This window comes from Carcharhinus amblyrhynchos, unplaced genomic scaffold (genome assembly GCF_965287045.1).
Source record: "Carcharhinus amblyrhynchos unplaced genomic scaffold, sCarAmb.v2.hapA chromosome_359, whole genome shotgun sequence".
Taxonomy (NCBI): domain Eukaryota; kingdom Metazoa; phylum Chordata; class Chondrichthyes; order Carcharhiniformes; family Carcharhinidae; genus Carcharhinus; species Carcharhinus amblyrhynchos.
This window is the reverse complement of record NW_027650099.1, coordinates 36,390-57,378: the sequence shown is the minus strand read 5'-3', so window position 1 is coordinate 57,378 and position 20,989 is coordinate 36,390. Positions and strand designations below refer to the sequence as shown.

General features: G+C 50.6%; 1 pseudogene across 1 annotated transcript in view; it reads left to right on the top strand.

Annotated features, from left to right (window-relative positions):
- The first annotated feature begins 1,000 nt into the window (after positions 1-1,000).
- LOC145339249 (acidic amino acid decarboxylase GADL1 pseudogene) overlaps positions 1,001-20,989 on the top strand; it is a 52,581-nt pseudogene continuing 32,592 nt past the window's right edge. The window contains exon 1 of the transcript XR_013886012.1: positions 1,001-1,100. The product of XR_013886012.1 is annotated as an acidic amino acid decarboxylase GADL1 pseudogene (transcript). The remainder of the gene's footprint in view (positions 1,101-20,989) is intronic.

Here is a 20,989-nt window from a genome sequence, read left to right as displayed (position 1 = left end):
TATTGCCTCACACTGCCAGGGAACTGGGTTCAAGTCCCAGCTTGGGTGACTGTCTGGTGTGGAGTCTGCACATTTTCCCCGTGTCAGCGTGGGTTTCCTCCGGGTGCTCCGGTTTTTCCTCCCACAGTGCGAAAGATGTGCTGGTTAGGTGGATTGGCCATGCTAAATTGTCCCTTAGTGTCAGGGATTATCATACAACCCTACAGCGCAGAAAGAGGCCCTTCAGCCCATCGAGTCTGCACCGACCACAATCCCACCCAGGCCCTACCCCCATATCCCTACATATTATACCCTCTAACCTCTGCTACCCTGAACACTAAGGGACAATTTCTGAGCATGGCCAATCAACCTAACCCGCACATCTTTGGACTGTGGGAGGAAACCGGAGTACCTGGAGGAAACCCACGCAGACACGGGGAGAATGTGCAGACTCCACACAGCCAGCGACCCGAGCCGGGGATCGAACCCAGGACCCTGGAGCTGTGCAGCAGCAGTGCTAACCCACTGTGCTAGTGTAAATAGGTGGGTTATGGGGATCGGGTTGGGTTAAGTTTCCTTCCCGCTTTGTTTTTTTATGTTTGGGGCGGTTCCCCTCCTTTGAGGGAGATGCCCCTTTTGAGCTGCCCCTGGTTTAATTTGATTTTGTTTATTTGGGGGAACACTGTTCCCTGAGCCGATTTTATTTATTTGGGGGAAACACACAAAAAAAAGTTGGGGTAGGGTGGGATTGGTGTCAGTACAGACTCGACAAGCTGAATGGCCTCCTTCTGCACTGTCAGGATTCTATGATTCTGAATCCTAACCTATCCTCTGAAATCTGCTGTGTATAGCCAGACACTCGCTGTTGTGTGGGTGAAATGCAGTTGCTTCATTCTGGATGAGTGCAGCCAGTTTGCTCCCAGTGGGTGTTAAATGCTGTTGCCCTGAGGATTGGGAGAGAGAGCTGGTGGAGGCGGGATTGGAATTGAGATAGGAGTTCCCAGTTTCCTGGACGCCAGCTAACACAGTCAGTCGCTTTTCAGTCGCTGGTAACTTTCCAGACACACGGACCTCCTCCACAATGGCAAGTGAGCAAGTACAGCAGAGCGCAGATAACAACGGTACTTTGTTTTCATCTCTTTCTGGATGGGGACTTCTAATTATCACATTGTAACTATTGTTGCAGAATAGTTTGTAAATGTTTCTGGAGGGTTGTTACAGATTGTGATCATGTGAGAGAGGAAGTTTTTTTTAGCAGTGAGTTGAATATGGACAGAAGTGGCTTGCCACTCAGACACACCACCCATGCTGGATTTCAGGGGGAGACAGGCACTATAAACTGTACTTTTTACAGAACAGTTAAAATCCCAGCCCCCCTGTCTTGTCTGTAATGGGATTTCCACCACCTTCCCCTCACCCCACAGGAATAAGCAGCGTGTTGTGATGGTAACCTGGGATTTGCATACTAGGGAGTGCAGTGGCTGTTACATCCTCAGGCAGTGACAATAGGACAGAAAGCAGTCAGCCGTAAAAGTTCGTTTCTCTAACCAGAAGTGTGTGCAAACTGTTGACGTGACTGGTTACAGGGACTTCAGTTGTGAGGATAGACTGGAGAAATTGTCACTGTTTATTTTCTTCCTGAACTTGATAATCTCACTTATCCATGTTAACTTTACCTGCCAAATTTTGAACCCATTTGTATATTTCTTATTCAGAATCATCGAATCCCTACAGTGCAGAATGAGGCCAATCGAGCCTGCACCGACCGCAATCCCACACAAGCCCTAAATCCATGTATAATCCCCCTGACACGAAGGGGCAATTTCGCACAGCCAATCCAGTTAACCCACACATCTTTGTAGGAGGAAACCGGAGCACCCGGAGGAAACCCAGACAGACATGGGGAGAATGTGCAGACTCCACACAGACAGTGACCCAAGTTGGGATTGAACCCGGGTCCATGGCACTGTGAGACAGCAGCGCTAACCCCCTGTGTCAACGTGCTGCCGGGGAATCGAACCCGGGTCCCTGGGGCTGTGAGACAGCAGCGATAACCCACTGTGTCACCGTGCTACCGGGGAATTGAACCCGGGTCCCTGGGGCTGTGAGACAGCAGTGCTAACCCACTGTGTCACCGTGCTGCCGGGAATCGAACCCGGGTCCCTGGGGCTGTGAGGCAGCAGTGCTAACCCACTGTGTCACCGTGCTGCCGGGAATCGAACCCGGGTCCCTGACGCTGTGAGACAGCAGCGCTAACCCACTGTGTCACCGTGCTGCTGGGGAATCGAACCCGGGTCCCTGGCGCTGTGAGACAGTAGCGCTAACCCACTGTGTCACCGTGCTGCCGGGGAATCGAACCCAGATCCCTGGCGCTGTGAGACAGCAGCGCTAACCCACTGTGTCACCGTGCTGCCGGGGAATCGAACCCAGATCCCTGGCGCTGTGAGACAGCAGCGCTAACCCACTGTGTCACCGTGCTGCCGGGGAATCAAACCCAGGTCCCTGGCGCTGTGAGGCAGCAGCGCTAACCCACTGTGTCACCGTGCTGCCGGGGAATCGAACCCGGGTCCCTGGGGCTGTGAGGCAGCAGTGCTAACCCACTGTGTCACCGTGCTGCCGGGGAATCGAACCTGGGTCCCTGGCGCTGTGAGGCAGCAGTGCTAACCCACTGTGTCACCATGCTGCCGGGGAATCGAACCCGGGTCCCTGGCGCTGTGAGACAGCAGTGCTAACCCACTGTGCTGCTGTAAAAGCTTTTCTGGAACTCTTTTTTCAGAATAGAATCACATTGAATGAAATCCCTGCAGTGCAGAAGAGGCCATTCAGCCCATCACAGGAGCACCGACTCTCTTACCCAGGCCCACGACACCAGGTTAAAGCCCACCAGGATTATTTGGTATTTACCCTTACAACCCATGCTGACTCTGGGTTGCTTTTTGACTTTGCAAATGTCCTGATATAATCGTACAATCCCTACAGTGCAGAAGGAGGTCATTTGGCCCACTGAGCTGATAACAATCTAACCCAGGCCCTGTCCCCACAACCTCATGTATTTACTCTGCTAATCCCCTGACACTAAGGGGCAATTTATTTTGGCCACTCAACCAAATCCCTACGTTACTACTTCCCCTAACAATTTCCCCACAGATGTTAAACGAATTGGCCTGTAGCTTTTCTGCCTCCCTCCCTTTTTGAATAAGGGTGTGATGTTAGCATTTTCCCAACCCTCCCGAATTTTGGAATATTGTAACTAACGGAACCACGATCCCCAACCCAATTTTCCTTTAAGACCCGAGGATGTAGGCCTCAGGCCCTGGAAATTTGCCTGCCTTCCATTCCAATAGTTGCTCAGTGCTTTTCCCTAGAAATGATGGCTCGAAGTTCCTCCCTTTCTGTAAGGTTTGCATTTTCTGTTACTACTGGGGCGATAGTTGTGTCCTCTGCCACGAATACTGAGGCAAAATATTGATTTAATGTCTCAGCCGTTCCCTACATTTAACTTCCCAGCCTGATCTTCCAATGGGCCAACATTCACTTTAGCTACTCTCTTCCTTTTTATATACATATTGAAGCTTTTGCTGTGCATTTTTATATTTTGTGCGAGTTTTTTTCCCATCATTTTCCTTTGCTCTTTTTAAGTAACCCTTTGACCTTTTAAAAGCTTTCCAATTTTCCCGTGTGTTGCTGGTCTTTGTAATACGGTATGCCTTAGTATTTGTCTTTATGTCATCCTTAACTTCCATGGGCATGGAAGTCTCTCTATCTCTCTCTCTCCCCCACCACCACACCCCATCCCATAAGAACATAAGAAATAGGAGCAGGAATAGGCCATCTAGCCCTTCGAGCCTGCCCCGCCATTCAATAAGATCGTGGCTGACCTGAAGTGGATCAGTTCCACTTTTCCGCTTTCTCCCCTTAATTCCCCTGTCTATCAGAAACCTATCTACCCGTGACTTAAATATATTTAGCGAGGCAGCCTCCACCACTTCAACGGGCAGAGAATTCCAGAGATTCACCACCCTTTGAGTGAAGAAGTTCCTCCTCAACTCTGATCTAAACTGCACCCCCCTTATCTTGAGGCTGTGCCCTCTAGTCCTGCTGTCCTTTCTAAGCAGGAAGAATCTCTCTACCTCTCCCCTATCCATCCCCTTCATTATCTTATACGTCTCTATAAGATCCCCACTCATCCTTCTAAACTCCAACGAGTACAGACCCAGTCTATTTAGTCTCTCTTCATAGTCCAACCCCCTCATCTCCGGTATCAGCCTAGTGAACCTCCTCTGCACTCCCTCCAAGGCCAATATATCCTTGCGCAAGTGTGGCGACCAAAACTGCACACAGTACTCCAGCTGCGGCCTCACCAGTGCCCTGTACAGCTGCAGCAAGATCTCCCCTGCTTTTATATTCTATCCCCCTCGCTATGAAGGCCAACATTCCCCCCCCAAAAGATGTGCGGGTTGGGTGGATTGGCCATGCTAAAATTGCCCCTGAGTGTCAGGGGAACTGGCAAGGTAAGTATGTGGGGTGACGGGGTTGGGGTCTGGATGGGATTGTTACTGGTGCAGGCTTGATGGCCTCTCTCTGCACTGTAATTCTAACTGCCTCATCATTAAATCATACCTAACTGCCCCTATTTGCACTGTCAGCTCACTAATTCTGTTCCAAATGCTTTGTGCATTCAGATACAAAGCCTGTAAGTTTATTTTATCCAATTTCTCCTCTTGTATAAGTCCTCAGTGCAACGAGCCTTTCACACGATCGGTCATTACCTTTTGCTTTCTGTTGACACTCAGACTCATCACTAACCTGTACTCCCACCTTCTTTAACTTTGACTCCCTAATTTTCCAAGGAACTGAACCCTTGCCCCCTTGCTATTGATTTTGACGCCGTCTACCTCGCTAGTTGTACGGTGCACAAGAACACTGGTCCCAGGATGGTTCAGATGTGGGCCATCCCAACAGTATAACCCCCACTTTCCCCAAAATTAATGCCAGTGTCCCACGGACGGAAGCCCACTTCTCCCATACCAGTCTTTAAGCCATATTTTCATCTCTTATTTAACGTACCCGATACCAATTTGCATGTAGCTCAGGTAATAACAGTACGAAGGCAGAGAGTGGTTGTGGATGGGTCTTTTTCTGCATGGAGGTCAGTCACGAGTGCCCCAGGGATCTGTTCTAGGACCCTTACTGTTCGTCATTTTCATAAATGACCTGGATGAGAAAGTGGAGGGATGGGTTAGTAAGTTCGCTGACGATACGAAGGTTCGTGGTGTTGTGGATAGTCTGGAGGGATGTCAGAAGTTGCAGCGGGACATAGATAGGATGCAAGACTGGGCGGAGAAGTGGCAGATGGACTTCAACCCGGATAAATGTGTAGTGGCCCATTTTGGCAGGGCCAATGGGATGCAGGAGTACAATATCAAGGGTAGGAGTCTTAGCAGTGATGAGGAGCAGAAGGATCTTGGGGTCCGGGTCCATAGGACTCTTAAATCGGCTTCACAGGTGGAGGATGTGGTCAAGAAGGCGTATGGTGTACTGGCCTTCATTAATTGAGGGATCGAGTTTAGGAGTCGGGAGGTAATGCTGCAACTTTATAAGACCCTTGTCAGACCCCACTTGGAGTACTGTGCGCAGTTCTGGTCACCTCACTACAGGAAGGATGTGGAAGCTATTGAGAGGGTGCAGAGGAGATTTACAAGGATGTTGCCTGGATTGGGAGGCATGCCTTATGAAGATAGGTTGAGGGAGCTCGGTCTCCCTGGAGAGACGAAGGTTGAGAGGCGACCTGATAGAGGTTTATAAAATGTTGAGAGGAATAGATAGGGTGGATTCTCGGAGGCTATTTCCCAGGGCTGAAATGGTTGCTACGAGAGGACACAGGTTTAAGGTGCTGGGAAGCAAGTACAGAGGAGATGTCAGGGGAAAGTTTTTCACTCAGAGGGTGGTGAGTGAGTGGAATTGCTGCCGTCGGTGGTGGTAGAGGCGAACTCACTGGGGTCTTTTAAAAGACTTCTGGATGAGTATATGGGATTTAATGGGATTGGGAGTTACAGATAGTTCTATGGCTTGGTAGGTATGGATGTGATTGGCGCAACTTGTGGGCTGAAGGGCCTGTTTGTGCTGTAGTGTTCTATGTTGTAAAAAGGCACTTGAAAGGGAAGATTCACCAGGATGCTGCCTGGGCTGGAGTGTTTCAGCTGGCAATAGAGCAGAGAAGGACGAGGGGGGGGGATCTGATTTGAGGTTTACAAAGTTATGAGGGACAAAACACAGTAGATAGGAAGGAACTTTTCCCAAAATTAGAGGGGCCAATAACCAGGGGCATAGATTTAAGGGGCAGGAGAGGATTTGAGGAACAACATTTTCACCCAGAAGGTGGTGGGAATCTGGAACTCGCTGCCTGAAAGGCTGGTAGACACAGGAACCCTCATCACAGGTTAAGTAATATTTAGATGAGCACTCGAAACACCATAGCGTACAACGGTGCAGACCAAATGGGATTAGAATAGATGGGTGTTTGGTGGCCAGCACAGACATGATGGCCTGAAGGGCCTCTTAATGTGCTGGAAAACTATTGAGTTTCTGAATGTGGTGGAGACAGATTCACACAGCGAGTGGTTAGGATCTGGAATGTACTGTCTGAGAGTGTGGTGGAGACAGATTCACACAGCGAGTGGTTAGGATCGGGAATGTACTGTCTGAGAGTGTGGTGGGGACAGGTTCACACAGCGAGTGGTTAGGATCGGGAATGTACTGTCTGAGAGTGTGGTGGGGACAGATTCACACAGCGAGTGGTTAGGATCTGGAATGTACTGTCTGAGAGTGTGGTGGAGACAGGTTCACACAGCGAGTGGTTAGGATCTGGAATGTACTGTCTGAGAGTGTGGTGGAGACAGATTCACACAGCGAGTGGTTAGGATCTGGAATGTACTGTCTGAGAGTGTGGTGGAGACAGGTTCACACAGTGAGTGGTTAGGATCTGGAATGTACTGTCTGAGAGTGTGGTGGGGATGGATTAATTTGAGTCTGAGAATCACAGAAACCCTCCAGTACAGAAAGAGGCCATTCGGCCCATCGAGTCTGCACCGATCACAATCCCACCCAGGCCCTACCCCCATATCCCTGCATATTATACCCACTAATCCCTATAACCTACACATTATAAGGGGCAATTTTTAGCATGACCAATCAACCTAACCCGCACATCTTTGGACTGTGGGAGGAAACCGGAGCACCCGGAGGAAACCCAGGCAGACATGAGGAGAATGTGCAACCTCCACACAGACAGGAGAGAATGAATGTGGAGAGGGAGAATGTGTAGGTTTACAGGTGGGAGGTGGGGAAATGGCCCTGGCTGCATTGCTGACTCAGAGCTGGCAGAGATTTACAAAAATGATTCTTTGGGGGTGTAAGCTTTGTTCCCTCGGCCAGCGTTTATTGCCCAGACCAAATTGTCCTCGAGAAGGTGGTAGTGAGCTGCTTTCATGAGAATGTTCACTTCCTGTGGTTGTAGGTACTCCGAAAGTGGCAGATGGAATACAATGCTGGCAAGTGTGAGGTTGTCCACTTCGGTAGAAATAATAGTAGGAGGGATTATTATTTAAAAGGTGAAAAGCTGCAGCATGCTACGGTGCAGAGGGACCTGGGGGTCCTTGTGCACGAGTCGCAAAAACCCAGCCTGCAGGTGCAGCAGGTGGTCAGGAAGGCGAATGGGATGCTGGCCTTTATAGCGAGGGGGATTGAATATAAAAGTAGGGAGGTCTTGCTGCAACTGTACAGGGCACTGGTGAGGCCGTAGCTGGTGTACTGTGTGCAGTTTTGGTCGCCGCACTTGCGCAAGGATATTTTGGTCTTGGAGGGAGTGCAGAGGAGGTTCACTACACTGATACTGGAGATGAGGGGGTTAGCCTATGAAGAGAGACTAAATAGACTGGGTCTGTACTCGTTGGAGTTTAGAAGGATGAGGGGGGGGATCTTATCGAGACGTATAAGATAATGAAGGGGATGGATAGGGTAGAGGGAGAGAGATTCTTCCCGCTTAGAAAGGATAGCAGGACTAGAGGGCACAGCCTCAAGATAAGGGGGGTGCAGTTTAGATCGGAGTTGAGGAGGAACTTCTTCATTCAAAGGGTGGTGAATCTCTGGAATTCTCTGCCCGTTGAAGTGGTGGAGGCTACCTCGCTGAATATATTTAAGTCACGGGTAGATAGGTTTCTGATAGACAGGGGAATTAAGGGTTATGGGGACAGGGCGGGAAAGTGCAACTGATCCACTTCAGATCAGCCATGGTCTTATTGAATGGCGGGGCAGGCTCGAAGGGCTAGATGGCCTCCTCCTGCTCCTATTTCTTATGTTCTTATGAAAGTGCCATGAGGGAGGAAGATTTTCACCCAGAGACAGTCAAAGGACAGGATGGTGAGTATAGGGGAGCTTAGTGGTGTTCCCGGGAATCTGCTGTGCTTGTTCATCTCGATTTTAGTGGTGCTTTTCAAAGGTGCTGTTGGAGGAACCTTGGTGAGATAATCAGACAGGGAACTGGACACAGTGCTCAACGTGGGACTGACGGAACTGGACACAGTGCTCAAGGTGGGACTGACAGGGAACTGGACACAGTGCTCAAGGTGGGACTGACAGGGAACTGGACACAGTGCTCAAGGTGGGACTGACAGGGAACTGGACACAGTGCTCAAGGTGGGACTGACAGGGAACTGGACACAGTGCTCAAGGTGGGACTGACAGGGAACTGGACACAGTGCTCAAGGTGGGACTGACAGGGAACCGGACACAGTGCTCAAGGTGGGACTGACAGGGAACTGGACACAGTGCTCAAGGTGGGACTGACAGGGAACCGGACACAGTGCTCAAGGTGGGACTGACAGGGAACCGGACACAGTGCTCAAGGTGGGACTGACAGGGAACTGGACACAGTGCTCAAGGTGGGACTGACACAGAACTGGACACAGTGCTCAAGGTGGGACTGACAGGGAACTGGACACAGTGCTCAAGGTGAGACTGACAGGGAACTGGACACAGTGCTCAAGGTGGGACCGACACAGAACTGGACACAGTGCTCAAGGTGGGACTGACAGGGAACTGGACACAGTGCTCAAGGTGGGACTGACAGGGAACTGGACACAGTGCTCAAGGTGGGACCGACACAGAACTGGACACAGTGCTCAAGGTGGGACTGACACAGAACCGGACACAGTGCTCAAGGTGGGACTGACAGGGAACTGGACACAGTGCTCAAGGTGGGACTGACAGGGAACCGGACACTTTTCCCCCTTTAACTAACATGACCTTCATCTGAAAATGAAAGCGAGAATAGCTGGATTACCTCAGCGGATCTGGCAGTGGCTGTGAAGAGAGAAAAAGTTCATGTTTGGGGTCATGTGGAACTTTACGTTGTGAAAGCCTCGGGCCATTCATAGTCCATTTGGACTATCCCTTCCTGACCGACCTTGAGGAGTTTGTACCAGCCCGATTTACCCATTCGAACGCCGTGCAGGCGACTGCTGCTGAATAATTTATTCATCCATCGTTAACCCTCGAGGTTCATCAAGCCACGCAGCGCAGAAGAGGCCTTTCAGACCATCCCGTCCACAGCAACACCTGAGAACCGCCTCATCCCGTCTGCCTGCACTTGGCCCGTCGCCCTGAACGTGGTAATGTGCCAAGTGCTCATCCAGGGATTTTGTAACGGATGTATCCCAACCTGCCTGTTCTGCGCTGTAATGTTCTATGTTCTATGCCTCCCCCACCCTTCCACCCAGCACGTTCCAGACCCTTAGCTGGGGATCCTGTCCGGATTCTTGTGGTCGGACACTGGGTTCCAGTCACTAAAACGAGTTTCCGTCAACGCCCGCTGTCTCGTACAGCTGAGTAGGAAGTCTCACAACACTGGGTTAAAATCCAACAGGGAATCAGAACTCACCTGGAGAAGGAGCGACACTCCGAAAGCTCGTGCTTCTAAATAAACCTGTTGGACTTTAACCTGGTGTTGTGAGACTTCTTACTGTGTCCACCCCCAGTCCAACGCCAGCATCTCCACATCATTCCTACAGTTGAGCCAATTTTGAATCCTCTTTATCAAATTGCCCCATATCTGATGTGCGTTTGTTCTTGGCAAGTCTCCCATGTGGGACTTTGTCAAAGGTTTGGTGAAATCCACATGCACCACATCGACTGCCCCTCCCCTCATCTACACGCCTGGTCACCTCCTCGAATAACTCAATCAAATTTGTCACGTGTGATCTCCCTCATTGGGAGGGTGGGGGGAGGGGGAGGCAGGCTGGTGGCACAGTGGGTTAGCACTGCTGCCTCACAGCCTCGGGGTCCCGGCTTCGATCCCCGGCTCGGGTCTCACTCCGTGCGGAGTTTGTACCCGTGTCTGCGTGGGTTTCCTCCCACAGTCCGGAAGACGTGCTGGTTAGACTGATTGGCCGTTCTAAATTCCCCCCTTAGTGCCGGGGGGGTGGTTAGCAGGGTATGTAGTGGGGTTATGGGGACTGTGGTCAGTGCAGTCCCAATGGGCTGAATGGCCTTCTTCTGCCCTGTAGGGATTCCATGACAGTCTATCCCACATCAAGCTTTGCCTCTGCAAACGGAGAGAGATGCTGTCCTTCGGAATTTTCTCCAACAGTTTCCCTCCCACCGACGTGAGACTCACTGGTCTGTAGTTCCCCATAGGGCGGCACAGAGGGTTAGCACTGCTGCCTCACAGCTCCGGGGACACGGGTTCCATTCCTGGTTGGGTCACTGTCTGTGTGGAGTCTGCACATTCTCCCCGTGTCTGCGTGGGTTTCCTCCCACAGTGCAAAGATGTGCGGGTTAGGTCGATTGGCCGTGCTAAAAAAAAATTGCCCCTTTAGTGTCCTGAGATGTGTAGGTTAGAGGGATTAGTGGGTAAATGCGTAGGGATATGGGGGTAAGGCCTGGATGGGATTATGGTTGGTGCAGGCTCGATGGGCCTCTTTCTGTAGTGTAGGGATTCGATAAGTTCTATTTGTACCAAGTGGAAGAGGGTCGGAGGGGGGGTGGATTTGTCTTTTATTTTCAATTTTCCTTCTGAATCTCAGCATCACATTCAGTTATTCCCAGCAGTGGTCAATTAACGCACGCCAGACAGAACTCCTCCAGCACAGCATGGGTTATCTCAGGCTCACCGTCCATTCATTCTCTTAATGATTGCCTCTCTCTAATCTCCTCTCCCCTCTTGGGATAAACACTGCTTATTTCTTCCATTTGGGTTATCTCTCTATTTGTGTTGCTCAACTTTCTGGCGACTGGAAGCTGTAATCATTTTTTTACGTTTACTATCTTGGATGCAACCTTTGTTTTCAGCCAGTTGCTATCTCGTTCCCTCTTGGCTGGGTGCCCTGCCCATTGTTGCAAAAGGTTTTCTTTATATTCCAATGGTTCTCTCCGAGTTCCTGAAGCCACACCTTTTCCCTGTCGATCAGGGGGCTTTTCACCTCTTTCCCGTTTTCAGCCAAGCTCTTTTCAAAACCGGCCAATCCGTTTCTCCCCCCCGATCCGAGAGACACGCTGTTTATTCCGCTTTGGGAGCCAGCGTCGGTCAGTAAGGGTCAACAGGACTCCCCGGGGGAGGGGGGACGGTCGGGGAGCTGGAACTGATGGCTGGCGGACCCTGCCATTGGTCTACGAGGAGCCGGAGGCAGCAAGTGAGGGCGGCGGCCCGCCGGTTAGGGATGGCGAGGTACGCTGCCATCGAACCGGAAACGGATGCTCTTTGTGGGGTGGGCTGTACATGGGCAGGAGCTCAGCTTGGCCAAGTTGGGAGTGAAAGGAGTCAATGGATTGGTTCAGCCCAGAGCCAGGCTATTTTGGGCAGGCTACTGTTGCCCGCCGCACAGTCTGTTTTACAAAGAACAAAAACGGCCCGGGAACACAGGCCCAACGAGCCTGCGCTGCCATTTTAACATTACCAGTCCCCCCCCTCCACCCATGACCCTTATCTATGCTTACGGCCATCCACATTGAGGGAAAACTAATTTAGGGACAATTTATTGCCTCCAATCAGCTTAAGAGCACATCTTTGGGGTGGGGGAGGAAACCGGAGAAAACCCACGCAAGCACGGGGAGAATGTGCAAACTCCCACAGACACCGGCCCAAATCCATGTGTCTGCACAGCAAACAGTGATAGTCACTGAGCTGTCGTCTTGCCCAGTATCTGGTCCAGTTTAAGCACACACTAACGACATGAAGCACTGGGCCAATCTCGAAACATCCAAGAGCAGCCCCAGTACGACCCATCGCGTGTATGCCCCTCGTTGGACAACAAGGCGGACCGACTTAAAACGCGTGACTGAAAAGAGAAAAACAGTATCATTCCACATCCTTATACGTGACCAGGGATGCCCCAATGCTAATGAACCTTATTTAAAACAGTCTCCTATATCCTTCCATCTCCAACCCACTCATGTGCCTGTCTAAGTTACTCTTAAACAACCCTTATACGATGGACAAATAACTATGAGTAGACGTCTTGTTAGTCCGACTGATATTTATTTAAACCCACACGATCAATAATCACCCACCCAACCAACAATAAGTTATCTTACAGGAAAATACTAGAATTCAAGTACAGTTCAAGATCTTGGCTTAACTTTGCGTGACTGGCAAGTACCCAAGCAGATATTGGCCATTAACTGTCTCGGTAGTTATCTGCGTAGTCTGGTCTGGTCTGGCACTCTGGCTCTGGTCTTCCTTCCCTCCTTCTCAGGTGTGGTGGCTCTCTGTTGCTGTAGCTCGTACGTGGGGTCAGAGAGAGAGCGATTCCTGGTTGCACAGCACTCTTTATGCCCCGTTTGGTTTCGCATCCCTTTTTGGCCAATCAATCAATCAGGACTTCATCACTCTGATCGATAGGGGGCCATAGAACATAGAACATTCCAGCGCAGTCCAGACCCTTCGACCCTCGGTGTTGCGCCGACCAGTGGAACCAATCTAATGACCCTCTAACCTAAACTATTCCAATGTTATCCATATGCCTATCCACTGACCATTCGAACGCCCTTAAAGTTGGCGAGTCCACAACTGCTGCAGGCAGGGCATTCCATGCCCTCTGAGTAAAGAACCTACCTCTGACATCCGTCCTATAATTACCACCCCTTAATTTAAAGCTATGTCCCCTCGTGTTAGCCATCACCATCCGAGGAAAAAGGCTCTCACTGTCCACCCTATCTAACCCTCTGATCATCTTGTCTGCCTCAATTAGGTCACCTCTTAACCTTCTTCTCCCCAGTGAAAATAACCTCAAGTCCCTCAGCCTTTCCTCATAAGACCTTCCCACCATACCAGGCAACATCCTGGTAAACCTCCTCTGCACCCTTTCCAATGCCTCCACATCTTTCTTACAATGCGGTGACCAGAACTGTACGCAATACTCCAAGTGCGGCCGCACCAGAGTTTTGTACAGTTGTAACATAACCTCACGGCTCTGAAATTCAATCCCTCTACCAATAAAAGCTAACACACTGTACGCCTTCTTAACAACCTTATCAACCTGGGTGCCAACTTTCAGGGATCTATGCACATGTACACCGAGATCTCTCTGCTCGTCGACACTACCAAGAGTCCTTCCATTAGCCCTATATTCTGTACTCCTGTTACTCTTACCAAAGTGAATCACCTCACACTTTTCTGTATTAAACTCCGTTTGCCACCTCTCGGCCCAGCTCTGCAGCTTATCTATGTCCCTCTGCAAACTGTAACATCCATCCTTACTGTCTACAACTCCTCCGACTTTGGTGTCGTCAGCAAATTTACTAATCCATCCTTCTACACCCTCATCTAGGTCATTTATAAAAATGACAAACAGCAGTGGCCCCAGAACAGATCCCTGAGGCACACCACTTGTAACTGAACTGACGTTTTGAAAGGTTCCCACATGTCGGATGCTGATTTCCGCTCAAACGGTCTCCCCCAGTCTCCACTCTCCAGATCCTGCTGAATAATGTTCGTCTTGTCCTTATCCACAAATTCCTTAAAACTTACAGAATTATGATTGCTGTTCCCAAAGTATACTCATACTGAAACTTCAATCACCTAGCCAGACTCATTCCCCAACACCAGGTCTAATACGGCTCCTTCCCGCGTTGGGCTATTTACACACTGGTTCAAGAAACCTTCCTGGACTCTCCTTACAAATTCTGCCCCGTCCAAGCTCCTCGCAGTGAGTCCCAATCGCAGTAGGGAGAATTAAAATCACTCACCACAACAGCTCATCTTTCCTCAATCTGACTGTATATCTGCTCCTTGATCTCCCGCTGACGCCTGTAATAAACCCCTGACGTTGTGACTGCACCCTTGTATCTGAGCTCCACCCCTGTTACCTCGCTGCCTGAACCCTCCGAGTTGTTCCCCCTCAGTACAGCTGTGATATTCTCCTTAACCAGTAATGTAACTCCCCCACCCCTTTCTGTCCTGCCTGAAATATCGAAATCCGGGAATGTTTAGCTGCCAACCCTGTTCCTCTTTCAACCAAGCCTCTGTAATAGCAACTTACAGGCTCTAAGTTTATCTGTCCACCAGAGTTCAACAATGACACCCTGCCTGCTCTTCCTCTTAATCTTACTGCCTTTGTCTGTAGCTCTCCCTCACTTATTGCTCCTGCTGCCCGACTGCTCTGGTTCCCATCCTCCTACAGTTTAAACCCTCCTGAGTGACTCTGGCAAATCTACCTGCCAGGATATTGGTGCCTCTCCAGTTTAGGTGTAACCTGTCCCAGAACCAATCCCAGTGATCGAGATATCTGAGCCCTTCCCTCCTACACCAGCTCTTTAGCAACCCGTTTAGTTGCGCTATCTTCCTATTCCTCGCCTCAGGGTACATAGAACAGCACAGTACAGGCTCTTCGGCCCACGATGTTGTGCTGAGCTATGTCCGAACCCAAGATCAAGCTATCCCACTCCCTATCGTTCTGGTGTGCTCCATGTGCCTATCCAATAACCGTTTGAAAGTTCCTAAAGTGTCCGACTCACAGCAGGCAGTCCATTCCTCACCCTAACCATTCTCTGAGCGAAGAATCTACCTCAGACATCCCTCCTATATCTCCCACCATCAACCTTATAGTTATGCCCCCTAGTGGTGGACGATTTGTGTGCTCGATGTCTTGTTTCAGCTTTGAATATGCATCCAATCTTTTGTTCCGCTGTGTGTCTCTCCCGTGTTTTTAGCGGTGATTTGTCCCTCAGGAAATGTACAACTGCCCTTTTACACATGCTAATTTGTTAGTGTCGCAAGTCAGGCTGCAGACATTAACGCTGCAATGAAGTTACTATGAAACTTCCCTGTTCGGGTTGCACTGAGGGAGAATTTAGCACGGGCCAATGCGCCCCTAACCAGCACGTCTTGGGAGGAAACCGGAGCAAACCCACGCAGACACGGGGAGAACGTGCAAACTCCACACAGACAGTGACTCGAGCGGGGAATCAAACCCGGGTCCCTGGCGCTGTGAGGCAGTGGTGCTAACCCACTGAGCCACCATCCTGGTGTATCTTTGGTTTTCAATTATCTGAGCTTGAACCTTGCACAGAATCTGTCTCCAGACAGACCGTTTTGGACTGAGATAGTCCCAGCATGCCTTTCTGTTAGGCAAATTTCTACGTCAGTTTCTGTGTCGTTTTGCTGTCCCTGTGCCCCTGGCCTGATGCTCACCCACAGCCGGCTTTCCTGCAGCGATTCCACCCTTCTCGAGCAGTTGCAGGCTGCTACGCTGAAATACTGTAATCTTGGCCACACACCCATAGCTTTCCCTCCCATTACTCAGCCTCTCCACACAGTACCTGACTGCCTCTTGTTAGGGGTCTTTCCTCAGGTGTTATTGACTTGGCATGGTGCCAGCTGTACAGAATGTGGTTCACACCTCGTGTCTGGCACTTACCTCCTTTTGTTTCCTTCGTGGACCTTTGTGTGAGTGTAGCTTGCGGAAACCGAGTGTTTTGCTTTCCAGAATCTTTACTCCACTTTTCTCAGCTAATTCCTCGCTGTTCAACTCAGCGAGCCCAAGCAATGTGGGCGACCCACTGGTTAGCACTGCCGCATCTCAGCGCCAGGGACCCGGGTTCCATTCCCGGTGGCACACTGGGTTAGCACTGCTGCCTCTCAGCGCCAGGGACCCGGGTTCCATTCCCGGTGACACAGTGGGTTAGCACTGCTGCCTCTCAGCGTCAGGGACCCAGGTTCCATTCCCGGTGACACAGTGGGTTAGCACTGCTGCCTCTCAGCGTCAGGGACCCAGGTTCCATTCCCGGTGACACAGTGGGTTAGCACTGCTGCCTCTGAGCGCCAGGGACCCGGGTTCCATTCCCGGTGACACAGTGGGTTAGCACTGCTGCCTCTCAGCGTCAGGGACCCGGGTTCCATTCCCGGTGACACAGTGGGTTAGCACTGCTGCCTCTCAGCGTCAGGGACCCGGGTTCCATTCCCGGTGACACAGTGGGTTAGCACTGCTGCCTCTCAGCGTCAGGGACCCGGGTTCCATTCCCGTGGCACAGTGGGTTAGCACTGCTGCCTCTGAGCGCCAGGGACCTGGGTTCCATTCCCGGTGACACAGTGGGTTAGCACTGCTGCCTCTGAGCGCCAGGGACCTGGGTTCCATTCCCAACCTCTAGTTCCCTCCCACCTGATGTCCAAAGATGTGCAGGTTGGGGGCGGATTGGTCATTGCTAAGTTGCTTTGCGTGTCCCAGGACTTGTGGATTAGTGGGGTAAGTACGTGGGGTTATGGGGACTGGGTGGGATGCTTTATTGAAGAGTTGATGCAGACTCAATGGGCTGAATGGCCTGTCCCCGAATTTAGGGTGTTGATGACTGTATAATGTGCTCCATGTAAATCGTCCCTCAGAATGTAATATGACTTGAGGTTATTTTCATTAGAGAGAAGGTTAAGAGGTGACCTAATTGAGGCATACAAGATGATCAGAGGGTTAGATAGGGTGGACAGTGAGAGCCTTTCTCCTCGGATGGTGATGGCTAACACGAGGGGACATAGCTTTAAATTAAGGGGTGGTAATTATAAGATGGATGTCAGAGGTAGGTTCTTTACTCAGAGGGTAGTAAGGGCGTGGAATGCCCTGTCTGCAGCAGTTGTGGACTCGCCAACTTTAAGGGCGTTCGAATGGTCAGTGGATAGGCATATGGATAACATTGGAATAGTTTAGGTTAGAGGGTCACTAGATTGGTTCCTGAAGGGCCTGTACTGCGCTGGAATGTTCTATATTCCCAAACGACCGCTTACTCAAAGGCACTGAGGCACGTATCGGCATTCAGGGACCTAACAGCAAAGTCCACTCCCATACAAGGGTAACCCTGAGTATCAGCGTGTAGAGAGTGGGACTGTTCTTTATCATCAACGTTTCCATGTTTTGTGGAAAGGGAACTGAATTTGCTCCAAGTGACATCAGTCAGTCCGTGTGGTGTAGGTACACCCACAGTGCTGTTAGGGAGGGAGTTCCAGGATTGTTATTGGACATCAGTCAGTCCGTGTGGTGTAGGTACACCCACAGTGCTGTTAGGGAGGGAGTTCCAGGATTGTTATTGGACATCAGTCAGTCCGTGTGGTGTAGGTACACCCACAGTGCTGTTAGGGAGGGAGTTCCAGGATTGTTATTGGACATCAGTCAGTCCGTGTGGTGTAGGTACACCCACAGTGCTGTTAGGGAGGGAGTTCCAGGATTGTTATTGGACATCAGTCAGTCCGTGTGGTGTAGGTACACCCACAGTGCTGTTAGGGAGGGAGTTCCAGGATTGTCATTGGACATCAGTCAGTCCCCGTGTAGTGTAGGTACACCCACAGTGCTGTCAGGGAGTCCTGAGTGTCGCAGTTTATTGGCTGTGTCCTTTCCAGTAAGAGGCAGGGTAGCGAGGAGGAGCTCGTGGCTAACTCGGATGTGAAAATCTTTCAAAGCCTTGCTCTGGACTTGTATCGTGAGACCCACTTGGAGCAAATTCAGCTCCCTTTCCACAAAGCGTGGAAACGTTGATGATAAAGAACAGTCCCACTCTCTACACGCTGGTACTCAGGGTTACCCTTGTACGGGAGTGGACTTTGCTGTTGGGTCCCTGAATGCTGACACGCGCCTCAGTGCCTTTGAGTAAGCGGCCAAATTGCCTCGATCTGCCTGCAATCTGAGGCTATGAGAACCAACCACTTTGAGCTGACCTCTCACTTTGTAACTCTGCTGTGGACTGTGGGTTTCTTACAGTTGGAGAGTTAATCGTCTCAGCTCCAGGACATCTCGACAGGAGTCCCTCAGGGTCAGTGTCCGAGGCCTGACCATCTTCAACTGCTCCATCCATGACCTTCCCTCCATCAAGAGGTCAGAGGTGGGGATGTTCGCTGATGATCACACAATGTTCACCATTCGCCACTCCTCAGATACTGAAACAGTCCCTGTCCAAACGCACCAAGGCCTGGACAACACCCAGGATTGGGCTGATGAGTGCCAAGTAACACCCACGCCACACAAATGCCAGGCAATGACCACCACCAGTAGGAGGCACTCTAACCACCGCTGTTTGACATTCAATGGTGTGGAACTGTACAGGGCACCGCAGCTGGTGTACTGTGTGCAGTTTTGGTCGCCGCACTTGCGCAAGGATATATTGGCCTTGGAGGGAGGAGGTTCACTCAGCTGATACCGGAGATGAGGGGGTTGGACTATGAAGAGAGACTAAATAGACTGGGTCTGTACTCATTGGAGTTTAGAAGGATGAGGGGGGAATCTTATAGAGACGTATAAGATAATGAAGGGGATGGATAGGGTCGAGGGAGAGAGATTCTTCCCGTTTAGAAAGGATAGCAGGACTAGAGGGCACAGCCTCAAGATAAGGGGGGCAGTTTAGATCAGAGTTGAGGAGGAACTTCTTCATTCAAAGGGTGGTGAATCTCTGGAATTCTCTGCCCGTTGAAGTGGTGGAGGCTGCCTCGTTGAATATATTTAAGTCACGGGTAGATAGGTTTCTGATAGACAGGGGAATTAAGGGGAGAAAGCGGGAAAGTGGAACTGATCCACTTCAGATCAGCCATGATCTTATTGAATGGCAGGGCAGGCTCGAGGGGCTAGATGGCCGACTCCTGCTCCTATTTCTTATGTTACCATCACTGAATCCCTCACTGTCAACGTCCCTGGGGTTACCATTGACCAGAAACTGAACCAGACTCACCCCATTAACACAGGGGTGACAAGACTTGGTCAGAGGCTGGGAATCCTGCGGTGAGTAACTCGCTTCTCAAAGCCTGTCCACCATCTACAAGTCAGCAGGGTGCTGGAATCCTCTCCATGTGCCTGGATGGGTGCAGCTCCAATGACCCTCGAGCTTTAACGTCATCCAAAACCAAGCCCGCTTGACTGGCACCACATTCAGTCCCTCCACCACCGTGCACAGTGGCAGCCGTGTGTACGATCTACACCGTGCACGGCAGGGACACACCAAGGTTCCTTAGGCAGCACCTTCCAAAAACCCAACCGCTGCCATCTGGAAAGACAAGAGCCACAGATTCCTGGGAATACCCCCACCTTTTGGTTCCTTTCCAAGCCACTCACCATCCTGACTTGGAAATAATTGGCCGTTCCTTCACTGTCACTGGGGTCAAAATCCTGGAACTCCCTCCCTAACAGCACTGTGGGTGTACCTACACCACACGGACTGACTGATGTCCAATAACAATCCTGGAACTCCCTCCCTAACAGCACTGTGGGTGTACCTACACCACGTGGACTGACTGATGTCCAAAAACAATCCTCACTTGTGCCAATAATAAATCCCTTTCTAAACTGTGTTAGAGAGTTTTTCTGGATAGAATGCTCTGATTTGTGTAGGGGAGACAGAAAAGCGGTAGCTGGCTGGTGTTAACGTTCGCTTTGAGCGTGGGTTGTTGAAAGACTCCAGCATTGGAATTGCTACACTAAACACACACGGTCCTGGCAGTCCTCAGAACCCACAGTCCCTGCTTGATTCAAAAGTCTGTAAACTAATCCCTGACAACATAACTGATCGTGTTGTCAGCTGATGGAATTGGCAAGTGGGCAGTACTGCGTCAACCCAAGGCTCTGATCGGACTCACACTCCAAAAATAACCAGCAATAATTGTGGATACGGACACGGTGGAATTAAACTTTAAACTTTACACAGCGTCCAAACCCTTGGGAAAGCAACTGCGCTCAATACTACTGCCTCATTCACAGGATGTGGGTGTCACTGGCTAGGCGAGCAATTATTACCCACCCCGAATTGCCCCTTCATAAGGTGCTGGTGAGCTGCGTTCCTGAACCCACTTCAGTCCGTGTGGTGTAAGTACACCCACCGTGCTGTTAAGGAGGGAGGTCCAGGGTTGTTATTGGACATCAGTCAGTCCGTGTGGTGTAGGTACACCCACAGTGCTGTTAGGGAGGGAGTTCCAGGATTGTTATTGGACATCAGTCAGTCCGTGTGGTGTAGGTACACCCGCAGTGCTGTTAGGGAGGGAGTTCCAGGATTGTTATTGGACATCAGTCAGTCCGTGTGGTGTAGGTACACCCACAGTGCTGTTAGGGAGGGAGTTCCAGGATTGTTATTGGACATCAGTCAGTCCGTGTGGTGTAGGTACACCCACAGTGCTGTTAGGGAGGGAGTTCCAGGATTGTTATTGGACATCAGTCAGTCCGTGTGGTGTAGGTACACCCACAGTGCTGTTAGGGAGGGAGTTCCAGGATTGTTATTGGACATCAGTCAGTCCGTGTGGTGTAGGTACACCCACAGTGCTGTTAGGGAGGGAGTTCCAGTATTGTTATTGGACATCAGTCAGTCCGTGTGGTGTAGGTACACCCACAGTGCTGTTAGGGAGGGAGTTCCAGGATTGTTATTGGACATCAGTCAGTCTGTGTGGTGTAGGTACACCCACAGTGCTGTTAGGGAGGGAGTTCCAGGATTGTTATTGGACATCAGTCAGTCCGTGTGGTGTAGGTACACCCACAGTGCTGTTAGGGAGGGAGTTCCAGGA